The sequence below is a fragment of the Erinaceus europaeus genome, chromosome 18 (genome assembly GCF_950295315.1).
Source record: "Erinaceus europaeus chromosome 18, mEriEur2.1, whole genome shotgun sequence".
In the NCBI taxonomy this organism is placed as follows: Eukaryota; Metazoa; Chordata; class Mammalia; order Eulipotyphla; family Erinaceidae; genus Erinaceus; species Erinaceus europaeus.
Genome location: NC_080179.1, coordinates 30,516,552 through 30,533,550, shown reverse-complemented (window position 1 = coordinate 30,533,550; position 16,999 = coordinate 30,516,552). Strand labels below are relative to the sequence as shown.

The window sequence follows — 16,999 nt, the reverse complement described above, 5'->3', positions numbered from 1 at the left end:
GGCAGCCCCCGAGCTAAAGTGCTCTCTCCGGGTCCTCTGCCCACCGCGCTCTGCAACCGGCGGAGGAGCCGCCTTCCAGGGCTGGCGGAGGACAATGCCCGGCGCACTCGCCTTGCCCGGCGCCACCTGGGAATTCTGGCGCCCCGCTAGTCCGTGTCACCTTTACTCTAATTCTTAACCCAAATTAAATTGTAATCACTTCTTTGGTGTCCCCTCTTATTGACTGGCCTGCTAAAGGCAGAAAATCCTACCGTTGCCGACGATGCGATCAGAGCACTCGCTGTTAACGACTTCTCAGGCCGCCATCTTCCTAACTCCCCCGTTTATTTTCCCAGACAATATTTCTAATCCAGCTCCATGTTAGGTATCAAAATCAAGCAAAAATTACCAAAGTCATGGGCCACTAGGAACATCCCTAAAATAGACTTCCTAGATTCACCTTAAGATCCTTATTCTCATTTGCTGTATTCCTACATTTTGGTTCCTGTTCATTAATCATTTTTTAAAAATTATTTTGTTATATTTATTTATTTATTTATTGGGGGGGGACAAAGAGGGAAAGAAACAGAGAGACACCTGCAGCCGTGCTTCACCACTTGTGAGAAGCTTCCCCCATGCAGGTGGGGACTTGGGGCTTGAACCTAATCCTTGGGCACTGTAGTATGTGCACTTAACCAGGTGTGCCATCACCTGGCCCCAATCAAAGCATTCTTAAGTATCCTTGCCATGACTACTAGGAATTTATCATTTTAAATTAATACCATTTTACTGTATTATTAGTAGTGACCTCTGTGTCATCTCTTGGATTTCACTTTAATAGTATGTTCTAATTTTATGGGTATGACTTGTAAATTTTGTTTGTGCATTCATCTTTTCATTGTTCTTGCCTCTCAGGGATAAGAATTACATATATTTAGTTATCTTTGATCTTCTTGGGACATCTCTCCCATATGGTTTTAATTTTCACCTTAAAAAAGTTAAAAGCCTTTTTATTCACAAATCTATATTAAACAAAAAGCACCTCTGTATTGTCAGCATAATATACAACATTTTAAAATATGTCCTTAGTTTCTTGTTTTCTTTTGGATGCTCACTGTGAATAATTTAAAATTGTGCAGATTCAAGAGATAACACAATGGCTATTTGTTTTCACTTTCATACATAGAGGTCCCAGGTTCAATCCCATATACCATTGTAAGCCAGAGCTTAGCAGTGTGCTAGTAAAAAACAAAGTAAAGCACAATATATATGCATATTATGTATATAGTAAAAAAGTAAAAAAATTAAAATGAAAAATTTATATTAAGCAGATACTTTATGGGGGGTGTTATTTTATAATTTTTTTCCTTTATTGGGGGATTAATGTTTTAGACTTGACAGTAAATATAATAATTTGTACATTCCACATAACAATACAACCCCCACTAGGTACTCTGTCTTCCTTTTCCAGGACCTATATTCTCTCCCACACCAGAGTCTTTTACTTTGGTACAATATACCAACTCCAGCCCAGGTTCTGCTTAGTGTTTTCTCTTCTGATCTTGTGTTTCAAATTCTGCCTGAGAGTGAGATTATACCATATTCATCCTTCTGTTTCTGACTTATTTAACTTAACATGATTTCTTCAAGCTCCATCCAAGGTCAGCTGAAAATGGTGAAGTCACCGTTTTTAATAGCTGAGTAGTATTCCATTGTGTATATATGCCACAACTTGCTCAGCCACTCATCTGTTGGACACCTGGGTTGCTTCCAAGTTTTGGCTATTACAAATTGTGCTGTTAAGAACATATGTGTACACAGATCTTTTTGGATGGATGTGTTGGGTTCCTTAGGATATATACCCAGGAGAGGAATTGTAGGGTCATAGGGTAGGTCCATTTCTAGCCTTCTGAGAGTTCTCCAGACTGCACTCCACAGGGGTTGGATGAATTGACATTCCCACCAGCAGTGCAGAAGGGTTCCTTTGACCCCACAACCTCTCCATCATTTGTTGCTGCTATCTTTTCTGATGTATGACATTCTCATAGGAGTGAAGTGGTATCTCATTGTTGTCTTTATATGCATTTCTCTGACAATCAAAGACTTGGAGCATTTTTTTCATGTTTTTCTTGGCCTTTTGAATCTCTTCTGTGGTGCATATTCTGTCCATGTCCCTTCTCCATTTTTGGATGGGGTTATTTGTTTTCTTGTTTAGTTTGGCAAGCTCTTTATATATGTTGGTTATTAAACTCTTATCTGATGTATGGCGTGTAAAGATCTTCTCCCATTCTGTGAGGGGTCTCTTGGATTGGGTAGTGGTTTCTTTTGCTGTGCAGAAGCTTTATAATTTTATGTAGTCCCATAGGTTTATGCTTGTCTTAGTCTTCTTTATAACTGAATTCGTTTCATGAAGATATCTTTAAAATTTATATGGAAAAGAGTTCTAGAAATATTTTCCTCTAAGTATTTAATAATTTCTGTTCTAACATCCAAGTTCTTGATCCACTTGGAATTTACTTTTGTGTTTGGTGAAATATAGTAGTTCAGTTTCATTCTTCTGCATGTTTCAACCCATTTTTTTCCAACACCATTTGATGAAGAGACTCTGCTTTCCACATTGAATAGACTGGGCAACTTTGTCAATGATTAGATATCCATAGTTGTAGGGGCTTACTTCTGGGCTCTCAGTTCTATTCCACTGGTCAGTGTGTCTATTCATGTTACAGTACCAAGCATCTTTGATGACAATGACCCTATTATACAATTTGATATCCAGGGTTTGTGATGCCTCCTGTTCTGTTCTTCTTGAGATTGATTTGGAAATTCTAGGTCTTTTCTGGTTTGAGATAAACATTTGTAGCATTTGTTCTATTCTTCTAAAAATGTGGTTGGGATCTTGATGGGAACTGCATTAAATCTGTATATGGCTCTGGGTAGTATATTCATTTTAATTATATTAGTTCTTCCAACCCATGAACATGGAATATCTTTCCACATCTTTGTGTCTTTTTCAATTTCCTTGAGTAGTGACATAATTTTCAGTATACAATTATTTCACTTCTTTGGTTAGGTTTATTCCTAGATATCTTATTGTTTTGTTGTTGTTGTTGTTGTTGTAAAATGAATTGGTTTCTGGATTTCATGTTCTTCTAACTTAGTGTTTGCATAGAGGAATGCCACTGACTTCTGTATGTTAACTTTTTAGCCTGACACAATACTGTATTGCCTGATGATTTCCAAAAGTTGCTTGCTGGATTTCTTAGATTTTTCTATGTATACTATCATGTCATCTGCAAATAGGGAGAGTTTGACTTCTTCTCTTCCAATCTGTATCCCTGTCATTCCTTGCTCCTGCCTGATTGCTATGGCAAGAACTTCCAACACTATGTGGAATAGTAATGGTGGTAGTATGCTGCCCTGTCTAGTACCTGATCTGAGGGGAAATGCTTCCAGTTTTTCACAATTGATTATGATGTTGGCTGTACATTGGCTATATATAGATTTGACTATCTTCAGGAATTTTCCATCTATTCCCAGTTTTTTTAGTGTTTTGATCATAAAGGTGTGTTGTATTTTGTCAAAAGCTTTCTCTGCATCTATTATCAAATGACCATGCGGTTTTTGGTGTTGCTTTTATTGATGTAGTGATCATGCTGATTGATTTAGTATATTAAAACAACCTTGCATCCCTGGGGGTAAACTCCACTTGGTCGTGATGAACAATCTTTTTAATATACTGTTGTGTCCAGTTGGCTAGAATTTTGTTCAATATTTTAGCATCTATGTTCATCAGAGATATTGGTCTGTAGTTTTCTTTTTTGGTTTTGTCCCTGTCTGTTTTTGGGATCAAAGTGATGTTGGCTTCATAGAAGCTGGCAGGGAGTATTCCTGTGTCTTCAAAATTCTGAAAGACTTTTAAAAGTAGAAGTATTAGTTCTTCTTTGAAGGTTTTGTAGAATTCATTTGTAAAACTGCTGGGATAGCCTCACGGGCGGGAGAGAGAGACGACCAGGGAGTCATGGCTGAGCTGGGAAGCAGTATCTCTTTTACAAGCGGGGATGCGGTTCAACAATCTAGTCTCTTCTAATCACAACACAATTCTGTCTTGCATCTCTCCTGAGGTGGAAGAGTCAGGAACAAGGAAGTACATAGGATAGGGTGCGGGAAGAAGGAAAAAGCGCGAACCAGTGAAGATTAAACCAATATCCTGGAGGCAGGGGGGTGCTTAGTTAACAGTGGTTATATAAATAGAACACAGTGCCAAGCAGGGGGGACCAAACCAATGAAACAGAAGGGGTCTTAGAAGCATTACCAACATAAAACCATCTTTTCTAAAACTTTTATTCTTGGGAAGGTTTTTGATAACTGTTCCAATTTTGTTGGCTGTGATAGACCTGTTCATATTATCTAGTTCCTCTTTATTTTATTTTGGAAGTTTGTAGGTATCTAGGAAATTGTCCATTTCTTCCAGGTTCTCTAGCTTGGTGGCGTATAGTTGTTCATAGAAGCCTCGCATGATATGTTGAATTTCTGTGGTGTCTGTTGTGATATCTCCTCTTTCATTTACTGTCCGATTTATTTGGGTCATCTCCCTTTTTTGTTTTGTGAGTCTGGCTAAAGGTTTGTTGATTTTGTTCACTCTTTTGAAGCCAACATTTACTTTCATTGATCTTTTGTATGGTTTTCTGATTTTCAATGTTATTGATTTCTGTTCTCCCTGCTCTAAGCTTTTAGGAGACTCAGCACTTCAAGTAACAAGTCATAATTTGAAAAGTATTAACTATTTGAAATTTTAAGTGCTTAGATTGAAGAAATATAACTCATCCTATGGTCTGTGCATTAAAAAATTTGAGACATTCAATCAGTTTTCCCCCTCTCATGTTAATTAGTGATTTATGAGACTATAAGTTAATAGGAGTAGACATCAGCACCATTCCCACCACCAAAAGACTGTGTCCTGATCCCCTCTGCAGCCTCCCCCCTTGCCCCAGTGAAACTGAACATCCACCCTCACCCTCCGCCCAGAGATTTTTACTTTGGTACTCTACTCTAAACCCAGTCAGATCTTGTTTTGAATTTCCCTTTCTGTTCTTCTTTCTTAACTTCTGTTTATGAGTGGGTTAATACCATACTCATCTTTGTCTTTCTGACTTATCTCACTTAACATAATTCCTTCTAACTCCATCCAAGATGGGCCAGAGAAGGTGGGTTCATTGTTCTTAATAGTTGCTTAGTATTCCATAGTGTAAGTATACCATAGCTTTCTCAGCCATTCATCTGTTGTTGGGCACATGGTTTGCTTCCAGGTTTTACCTTTTACGAATTGTGCTGCTATGAACATGTATGTACACATATCTTTTTGGTTGGGTGTTATGAAGTCCTTAGGATATATGCCTAGGAGAGAAATTACTGGGTCATATGGAAGGTAGATCTCTAGCCTTGTGAGGGTTCTCCCAATTGCTCTCCACAGAGGTTGGACCAATTTACATTCCCACCAGCAGTGCAGAAGGATTCTTTTGTCCCACAACCTCTCCAGCATTTGTTGCTGCTGTCCTTTTTGATGTATGCCATTCTCACAGGGGTGAGATGGTATCTCACTGTTCTCTTTATTTGTATTTCTCTGATAATTAATGACCTGGAGAAATTTTCATATGTTTTTTAGCCTTTTGGATCTCTTCTATAGTGAATATTCTGTTCATATCCTCTGCCCATTTTTGGATGGGATCATTTGCTTTTTTGTTGCTAGATTTTGTGAGCTTGAATTTTTTTTATGGTTCCTTTTATTAACATTGTTAACTTCCTTGGAAATTTGTTTGTTTTCTGTCAGTTTGTATTGGAATATGAGGATTCTCCTTCTTATTTCTCCACTATTTAGACATAGTAGAGAGAATGTGTTCCCTACCCCAGACAGAGAATTTTAAAGAACTGTTCATGTTTCCTTTCTTTTCTATTCTCAGATACATTTGTTTTTTGTTTTAGTTCATCACTCTGGGTCAACTTTTCTAGATAGGAAACATCAGACGTAGATACAAAGAGAAGGGGAAAGAAATCATAGCACCAAGGTTTCCTTCAAAGTAGTGGGTGTCAAGCTCTACAATTTGAACTTGTTGTCATTTAGGACTGAAAATGAGCCAAGATCCAACTTAGCTCTCAGAATTCTAGTCTGTTGTCTTTCCACTAGACTGTGCTGCTGACTGATTCTGTGAAATTTTATCTGTCCCATCATCTTAAATATAAGTATCTGTATATAGGAACGGAAGAAAACTAATTATGCTTATTAATTAATATCAACAACAATTACATGCATGTAATGTTTTGTCCTGAACATGTGAAGGAGTTGATACTATTGACCTAGCATCATGACTACAATTAAATTGCTTTTCAAATGTATTGTTATACTATCCAATAATTTATAGATTTTGGTTACCTCCTCTGATATTAATGGTGGTGAGACTTTTACCCACCTTTGAGTCATAGTCTGTGACTCTAAAGGAGACATTTGCCTTTTTCCAAACTAATTGGTTTTTATAGGACTTTAATCCATGCCCTTGGCTTCATTAGCATAATGATTCCCAATTAAGTTAGATACTTAGATATTTGATCTTTGAAATATCCGTTGCAAAAGATAAAGATGTCATAGACATATGAATTAGTCTGTGAACATGAGGCTATTAGAATGTTATAAATGTGCTCAATATGTCTTAAGAGTTAAAGCAAAACATAGCAATCCTTTATTTGTAAGAGTAGAGGTATAGAGTTTATCAGTGTCATCCCACTGATGGCATGAGAAGAAAGGTCTTATGCAGTCATTTGCTAGAATTAAAAACCACATCATAATGATGAGAAAATCTGCTGAAAATGATGGTGTGTGAGATAAAATAATCATTTCCTTTCTGACAATTATGAAGTTAGGATAGATAGTGTAGGAGGTGTAAGGGTTACAAAGAGGATTAGGTGTAAGAATAACAAGGCAGTGTGGGAGGATAGCATTTAGTACAGATGGTAATGTATGTATTGTGGTTATATTGTAGGGCACATTAAAACTGGCTAAAGAGATGATTTTAAAGCTGATGAAAATGAACATTTTTAAAAGTAATCTTTATAAAGAACAAGCTTGCCTTTTTATCAGAATTAGGAGTGGTTAACCCATATATGAAATAAAACACATTCTGACAATATTAAAAAATGAATGGGTATATCACAGGCTTACAGATGTCTTAAGAAAGTGTTTGTACTTGTTCTGGGTAAATCTGTATAAATCATATATATGCTTCTCTCTTTGAATATTATTTTGGAATAGCCATGATCTTAAAAGAAGAAAAACAGTTAAGCAAGTTGGGTAGAATGCAGAAGAAAATTCAGTTTTATTGACAAAATTGATAGTGAAACCATAGCTTTACATAGATCTATGAACTATAAACACAGATTTGTATACAGATTAGGTAATTTCCCTCATAATTTTTTATAATTTTATTCTATAACTATTGTCTACAGGGGGACTGAAAACTGCTTCATAAGAAAGAATTCTTAGTGCACCACACTAATTCCTGCTGCTAAAACACACTTCAACAATGTATTTATTTTGAGAAATATATAATAAAATATTAAGAAGAATAGCTTTCTGCTGAAATTAAAGTTCTCTCTCCTATCAACAGCATGTCTATGATTTAAGAACACCACATAGTAGCTTAGTAAAGTAGAAAGTCAGCGTATACTGACTGAATTAGTGAGACTGTCACACAATAAGGGTGATTTTTATAAGTAGGTTAGTAATAGTCATGTAAATAAGTAATTGGAAGGATTTCAGATAAACTATCCTGTCTAATTCATCATCCTATGATCATTGTCCTGTTGAAATTACCCACAAGTGTAGGTCCTTGCTATTGAATTAAGATATTTTTCTGTAGGATTCCTTATTTAATTGAAAAAAATTGAGAAAAAGACAATAAATTATCTATAGTTTATCATAGCATGCAGATCTACACATTAGAAAATTTCACTTTACTGAGATGAAGTGGTTTGAGTGGGGTCAGGGATTTGGATAAAGGAAGAAAGAGATAATATAAAGGCTTTTGTGGAGGAAAAGAAGGATTTTCCTAGTAAGTGTCCTATTTTTTTAAAAAGGGATTTCTGTCCAGCTTTCCTCTTTTTTCCCTCAATTTTTAAATCTTTATTTGTTTATTGGATAGAGATGGTCAGGAATTGAGAATGAAGGGGGTAATAGTCAGAGAGACAGAGAAACATCTGCAGCACTGCTTCACTACTTGTAAAGCTTTCCCCCTGCAGGTGGGGACCAGAGGTCCTTGGAACCTGGAACCTGGGTCCTTATTCATTGTAACATGTGCATTCAACCAGATGTGCCACCAGTTGGACCTGTGTCCTTCTGTTTGTTGCTTTAGATGGTATGCTAATTTGTAATCTTACTGAGAGGAGAGAGCGTGAAGGAAAATAATGAATGAGAAATATCTGTTAACTTATTCTTTATGTTATATGGCAGTGTAAGAAACCAAATGCCTATTATTATTTTTAATTTTTTATTGGGGAATCAATGTTTTAAAGTCAATAATAAATACAATTGTTTTTACATGCATAAAATTTCCCAGTTTTCCACATTGCATTTAATTTTTTAAATTGTTCTTAGTAGTTACAAGATTGTGAGATTACAATGTATACTTCCACATAACATCCACTACCAAAGTTCTATATCCCCATCTTCCCACTTCCCAGTGATAACCACCAGTCTCACAAGTCTTAGAAATAGTTTGTTTGCTTCTGTTTTCTCACTGCATTGAAAAAAACCTCTGGTGCTATGGTCTTTCTCTTTCTCTCTGCTTTTCTATCTATTACTATCTAAAAAGGAAAGAGGAGGAGTAGAAGGAGAAAGAAGAGAGGGAAAAAAAGAAAATAAAGTGAGTTCATGACAAAATGGCAGCCTTGACAGAAAGGCAGAGTTAAATTACTCTATATGAAGACTAGACAAGAGGTGGTAATCAAGCTGGGTGACTAGACGGGAAAAGATGGTGTCCAGGATAGCATATCTTCTCCAAGGAGCCTGAGCTCCTTATGAAAGTGGTAACACTTCAGACAAAACTAGGACAATTGGTAAACTGTGTGAGAGGCAGTGGGTTAAACAGTGTGCCTTTCTCTCTGATTTGTACTCCACAATGTCTTGTAGGGAGGTCTTTTATGCCCAACTAACTCAAGAAGCTTTCTCCACAAGTAGGCCAGGAAAAAAAAATATCATTGGAGAGACTAAGGCTGTTACAGATACCACTCCTTCAGGTAAGAGGCCTATAAACCTTAACAGTGGCTATATACAAGGCACTGTACTTGGATCAATGCAAGTGTTTTACAGACATCAGTGCAGCCCTGGGAAATCTAAGTGGTCAACATACCAATTACACAGATGAAAAAAAGGCTCAAAAGTTCAGTTGCTTGGCAAGGACATAGATCAGGGTTAATGACCTTTTGTCAAATGCCCATTATCTTTTTATATAAACCATGGCAATTTCTTGACTATGTCTTCATGCTTTTTTGGCCATAAGAGATTGGGAGTTAGGGATTGACACTATAGCCATACCTTAGGGTTGACTTGGCCTCATAGACACTCATTATTGAATAGACACTGACTGTTGAATGACTCATGCAAAGAGAATCTCAGGAGTATTGAATTCTAGAAAAATAGAAGCAATGTTTATAGAAAACAAACAGAAATATCAAATATTTACTGTGTCCCAGGTATAGTTAGTTCTAAGGTCCTGAAGATATAGTACCAAACAGCAGTTTGCATTCCTTGGCATGCATTCTAGTTGTGGAAACTGGTAATCAAAAAACAAAGAATTTTACATTATTTATAGTTGTGATAAAACCACAAAATAAGAGAACAGAATACAATATTTTTGGATTGGGTGGTTAAGGAAGGCCTCTTTTAGGAAATAATTGATATGCAGGAGAAAGCCATGAAAGCATTTGGGAGAAGAGTATTTTTAGGCAGAGGAAAGATTGTGGGAAAGCACTGAGCAGGAATATGTTTTTTTGGGTTGGAGAGACAGCAAGAAGGTCAATGTTGGAGCAGTGGGAGATAGCTGAGAATGGTAGCTAATGAGATTGGGTAGTATCCAGGGATCAAATTATATAAAGCCTAGAAACCACAGTAAACAATTATTTTTGATTTCTTTATTGGGGAATTAATGTTTTACATTCAACAGTAAATACAATAGTTTGTACTTGTATAACATTTCTCAGTTTTCCATATAGCAGTACAACTCCACTAGGTCCTCTGTCATCCTTCTTGGACCTGTATTTTTTTGTAAAAAAAAAATTTTTTTTAATGTGATAGGAAACTACTGGAAGATTTAGAACATGAAAGTGACCTGATAGGTACTCTAACAAGATCTTGGGCAGCTACGTTACTAACCAAATTAGGGAGAAAACAAGGAAGTAGGATGAGAGATTGCAGTAGTCCTAGAGAAAATAAAGTAGTTGGATTCAGGTTGGGTATTTTGTTTTTCTTTGCCACCAGGGTTACTGCCTGCACAAGCACTCCACTATTCTTGGTCTTCCCCTCCCCTTCTCCCATAGAGACAAAAAGAAATAAAAAGGTAGCACCAGTGTTTGGACCCCCACTCCCACCCAATTTCAACTGTATATGAAGCTAGTGTAATCAGGGTTTACTCATGGTTTTGTTGTGGCATACTGAGAAAGGATTGAAGAATGACTTATATGTAACAGAATAATTAGCAGACAAGGTAATGCATACTTAAGAAACATAAATCATTAGATAATCATATCATCAAGGCCTCTGGTTGGTTACTAGAGCTGCTATTAGGGCTTTAAAATGTATCCTGATGGGGAGAATACAGGTCCATGAAAGATGATGAATGACATAGTGGGGGTTGTATTGTTAAATGGGAATCTGGGGAATGTTATGCATGTACAAACTATTGCATTTACTGTCGAATGTAAAGCATTAATTCCCCAATAAAGAAATAAATTATTTAAAAAAAATAAAGAGCTTGCCAGATTCAACAACAAGACAACAAATAACCCCATCCAAAAATGGGGGGAGGACTTGGACAGAATATTCACCACAGAAGAGATCCAAAAGGCCAAGAAACACATGAAAAAATGCTCCAAGTCTCTGATTGTCAGAGAAATGCAAATCAAGACAACAATGAGATATCACTTCACTCCTGTGAGAATGTCATACATCAGAAAAGGTAACAGCAGCAAATGCTGGAGAGGGTGTGGGGTCAAAGGAACCCTCCTGCACTGCTGGTGGGAATGTCAATTGGTCTAACCTCTGTGGAGAACAGTCTGGAGAACTCTCAAAAGGCTAGAAATGGATCTACCCTATGACCCTGCAATTCCTCTCCTGGGGATATATCCTAAGGAACCCAACACATCCATCCAAAAAGATCTGTGTACACATATGTTCTTGGCAGCACAATTTGCAATATCCAAAACCTGGAAGCAATCCAGGTGTCCAACAACAGATGAGTGGCTGAGCAAGCTGTGGTCTATATACACAATGGAATACTACTCAGCTGTAAAAAATGGTGACTTCACCGTTTTCAGCCGATCTTGGATGGACCTTGAAAAAATCATGTTGAGTGAAGTAAGTCAGAAACAGAAGGATGAATATGGGATGATCTCACTCTCAGGCAGAAGTTGAAAAACAAGATCAGAAAAGAAAACAGAAGTAGAACCTGAAATGGAATTGGCATATTGCACCAAAGTAAAAGACTCTGGGGTGGGTGGGTGGGGAGGATACAGGTCCATGAAGGATGATAAATGACATAGTGGGGGTTGTATTGTTAAATGGGAAACTGGGGAATGTTATGCATGTACAAACTATTGTATTTACTATTGAATGTAAAACACTAATTCCCCAATAAAGAAGTAAAATAAAATAAAATAAAATGTATCCTGAATGAGATGGATTTATTTTATTTTATTTTATTTTTTAAATTTTCACTTATATACAAGACTAGAAGATAGGAGGGGCACAATTCCACACAGTTCCCATTCCCAGAACTCTGTATCCAGTCCTCTCCCTTGATAGCTTCCCTATTCTTTACCCCTCTGGAAGTATGGTTCCAGCATCATTATGGGGCACAGAAAGTAGAAGTCTGGCTTCTGTAATCGCTTCCCTTATGACCTGTGTTAGCAGGTTGATCTATACTTCCATCCTGTCTCTTTCCCTACTGGGGCATAAAGGCAAGAGACTGGAGTACTTAATGATGACTTTTTAGTCACTACCAGGCTACCCTAGTAGGGCCCTAGTCAGGGAGTCCTGGGATTCCCACACAGACATGAATAGATCTACACCTCGAATAGATACCTCTCTCCATTGTCACTGATCATCTCCATCAGGAACAACATAATGGACCCTTTCCCTTTGTGGGCCCCTATAGGATCTTGCCCTCAATGTGGATCAATAATAGTAGGGAATGTTCCATTCTCCAAAGGGAGGTTGGACAACATACTCTACCTACTACCCAAGGAAGACGGGCCCTGAAATTAGTGCAGCCTGGTATGTTCCTAGCTGTGACCACAGAATGTGAGCTCAGACCTACAGGGATGCAAAGCCTCCTGTGCTGACTATGGGCTCCAGATCAAAGAGGTGGATTTATTTTTATACTTCTTTATGTCACATGGTTGCATAGCAGTTGAAGTCAGTTTCCTGAGTTTTTGTCTCTCTCTCTCTCTCTCTCTCCCTCTCCCTACCAGATCACTGCTCAGCTCTGGTTTATGATTGCATAGGACACTGATCCTGGGACTTGGAGCCTCAGGCATGATAGTCTTTTTGCATAATCATTGTGGTATCTACTGCTATCTACCCTCCCACCTGTTTCATGAGTTTTCTTTCTTTGTTTTTGCAGGAATTTTGCATCACATTAGTCCATCTTTATTTCTGGTAGCATGAAAGACCTTATTTTAATTTTGCTGAGCATTTGCTAGGTCCACATAAATATTATTGGTGTGTAAAATGTTTAATATAAAAATCTTGGCAGCATTTTTGAATATTCATCTCTAGTCTAATCTAAAAATTCCAGTGGCTTAGCTTAATATTAATGCTTCAGGTATTAATGATTTTACAAAGCAATTTATAAAATGCTTGACATGTCATGAGCTTTTTCAAAATTATCTAGTTATTTGAATAGTAGTATATATAATACTCAAAGACAGGATTTGTATTTACTCTCTATTGTATTATTAGTGCCATACCCTGATTCCAACACATATTAAATGTGCAATAAATCTTAAGTACTGAGTGGGTATATGCTAATGCTTAATTTTGTACTAATTATATCTGTATATATCTATCTATCTATTTCCTAATACATTTTCTCCACCCTGCGGTAATCTAACAAGTTTAGTGATCTGTTACAAAAACATCTTCGAGATTGAAAAAATGCCCTTGCAGTTAATATAGTCATTGATTTTCTTTTTATTATTATTACTTTCCTTTCCTCCCTTCTTCCTTCCTTCCTTCCTTCCTTCCTTCCTTCCTTCCTTCTTTCCTTCCTTCTTTCCTTCCCCCCTCTTTCTTTTTCTTTCTTTCCCAGAGTACTGTTCAACTCTGGTTTATGGTGGTGGTGGGGATTGAACCATAGGCTTTAGAACTTCAGTCTTGACAATCTTAGCATTCATTCAAAAGAAAAAGTACATATAGAACTATAGTATAAATAAAGAGACCTAAATAGAAATAGATTAAACACACATTAACTAGTTAAGTTATATATTACACATCATCATGAACAAATATGAAAAATCTAGGGGTGAAGCAGTGGCATACCTGGTTAAGTGCACACATTACAGTGCTCAAGGACACAGGTTCATGCCCCAGTACCCACCTGCAGGGAGAAAGCTTCACGAGTGGTGAAGCAGTGCTGCAGGTATCTCTCTGTCTCTCTCCCTATCTATCACCCTGCCCCTCTAAATTTCTGGCTGTCTCTATCCAATAAATAAATAAATAAAAGGAAAAGAAAAGTCTGTTAGCTCAACTATTGCTGGATAAACTGTGGATTAACTTTGCAAAACAGTTTTTACAATCTTAACTCACAACACTTTTACAAATTCAGTCTGAGTCTTCACAACCTACTTTACCCCAAGTCTGTCCACAAAACATTTAATTGACAGATGTGGCTGATGATAGGTTTCCATTTTTAACAAAAGTTCATTTCTTGTGTTGAGGATTGACTTTGTTTGAAAATCTTTATTTTTCCTAATTATGTTGGTGCATCCACTAAAATTATGTTTTCATAACAACTACTATTCATGGATATCTATTTTTGTTTTATATGAAAGGAAAACTGTAATTTAGAAACACAATGGCACATTTTTAAAATATTCATTTATAAATGAGCTAGCTTTGGACCAATGAGCTAGCTTTGGGAAAAATATTTACATTTGTGATTCTTTTTAAAATTATACTAAAATTATTCAAAATCATTTATTTACTGTTGGGTTCAGAAAGCTTGCATCTGGTGATGATACAGGTACCATACCAATGATTAAGCTCTTGGATTAGCAGTGCTAATAATAATTTGTACACAGATGTTACAAAAAAAAAAAAACCTTTTCTTATTCTAGTTATGCTTATTTTTATATAACACAAAAAAGGACATTTTTTTCAAGTAAACAAATGACATCTACATTTTAAATTCAGCTAAGTTTCTGGCTCAACTCCTGCAAATTGAACTCTGCTCTCTATAATTAAACCTCCTTTTTAAAAATCAATGACTAGTAGGCTAGGGAGACAACATAAGGGTTATGCAAAACTAAAGGCTGGAATGTTACAGATGAAGATTTAGGGTCTCCATTTTGAATATAGTTAGTAGGCCTATTTTAGTTATATTCGAAAGGGCCCATGACTATATTAGTTTTTTCCTGAGCCTGACCTCTGATATGCAAGTGAACCCAAGTTATTGTCTGGGGAGATGATGTCATGGCTGGATAAAGGGCTAGAAAGCTGGATCAGGGGAGAGAGTAGCTCCCAAATATGGGAAAAGTGTATAAATATAGTTGATTGTATATACCACATCGATTTGATCTGATCTGGGGTCCATATTCAGCATAGGAGCCTATGTAACTTCTGCATCCCTGTAGATCTGAGCTCACATTCTGTGGTCATGAATAGGAACGTTCCAAGATGCCCCAATTTTAGGACCCATATTCCTCAGATGGCAGATAGAGTATGTTATCCAGCCTCCCTTCTGAGGATGGAACATTCTCTGCCATTATTGATCCTATTGAGGGTAAGGTCCTATGGGGGCCCACAGAGGGATCTATTGTGTTGTTGTAATGGATATGACCAGTGACAATAGAGAGAGGCATCTATTCGAGACCCATCATGTTTGTGTGGGAATCTCAGGACTTCCTGAATGTTTTAATTTTAATTTTTTATACTGCACATATGAATGAAACCATACCATTCTTGTCTTTCAGAGAAATGCAGTCATTTGGTAATAGACATATACCATAGCAACAAGAGTACTTGAAAACAAACAACAAATTAAAGAACCTCTCTCTCCCTCTCTCTCTCTCTCTCTATATATATATATATATATATGAATGAATAAAAGGAAAAAAGTTGTAAGAGAGATTAGAAAGTACTAGAGAGAAAAGTGACATTATTTAATAAGATATAGAGAACTGTATGTGTGTAAATGTGTCATATGTAAAAGTATTATACATGTAATTATGTATAAGTATATACTATATAAACACACTTAAGAGATTCTTCCTTAAACTGTTCATATCTCACCATTATTTTCTTGACCATATTTTATCCACTTCTTCCTCACCTTTTATACTTTAAAGTTGTCTTATATTTTTATGGCTTGTTTTTCTGAGCCTCTTATATTGTGGTTCACCTTTATTTCTTTGTGACAGTTCAGTAACTCTTACAAGGCAGGTCTGGCAATAGTAAAGTCCTTCAGATTTTTTTTTTAAATTTAGTTATGAAATAAAAAATGTCAACAGGACCATAGGACAAGAGGGGTACACTTTCACACATTTCCCACCACCAGAACTCCATATCTTATCGCCTTTCTTGAAAGTTTTCCTATCCTTTATCTCTCTGGGAGCAAGGACTCAGGATCATTATGGGGTACAGAAGGTAGAAGGTCTGGCTTCTGTAATTGCTTCTCTGCTGGACATAGGTATTGACAGGTTGATCCATATTCTGAGTCTGTTTCTGTCTTTCACTAGTGGGGTAGGAGCCCTACGCGGGGAGGTGGGCTTCCAGGGTACATTGGTGAGGTCATCTGCCCAGGGAAGTCAGGTTGGCATCATGGTACCCTGCAACTTGGTGGCTGAAAAGCATTAAGATATAAAGCAGAACAAATTGTTTAATAATCATGAATCCAAAGATTATATCAGATGAGATTTGGGGTCTCTGTTTTGGAAAAAACTAGTAGGTCTATTTTAGGTATATTCCAAGGGGCCCATGACTACTAATTTTTGCCAGAGCCTGACAGCTAACATGCAGGTGGACCAAAAGTATTGACTGGGAGGATGGTGTCAGAGTTGGAAATAGGACTAGACAGCTGGACCAGGGAAAAGAGTAACTCCCAAATATGAGAAAAGTATATAAATACTGTTAACTGTAAACTCATCGATTTGATCTGTGACCTGTCTTCAATGTAGGAGCCCGTGTAACCTCTGCATCCTTGTAGGTCTGAGCTCACATTCTGTGGTCATAGCTAGGATTATTCTAGGCTACACCCATTGCCACACCCATCTTCCTCAAGTATGTTGTCCAACCTCCTTTCAGAGAATGGAACAGCCCCTACCACTGTTATTCCACATTGAGGTCAAGGTCCTGTGGACCCACAAAGGGGTCCATTATGTTGTTTCTGATGCAGATGACCAGTGACAGTGGAGAGAGGGATCTGTTAAAGGTCTAGGCCCACCCACCATGTCTGTGTGGGAATCCCAGGATTCCCTGGCTAGTTCCAGTTCCCCAGGAGATGAGTTGGCCTGGTAGTGACCAAAGGAGCCATCATTAAAG

At 37.2% G+C, this 16,999-nt stretch overlaps 1 pseudogene; it reads left to right on the top strand.

The window, feature by feature from the left end:
* The first annotated feature begins 9,143 nt into the window (after positions 1–9,143).
* Positions 9,144–16,999, top strand: part of LOC103114155 (zinc finger SWIM domain-containing protein 1-like) — a 52,150-nt pseudogene continuing 44,294 nt past the window's right edge.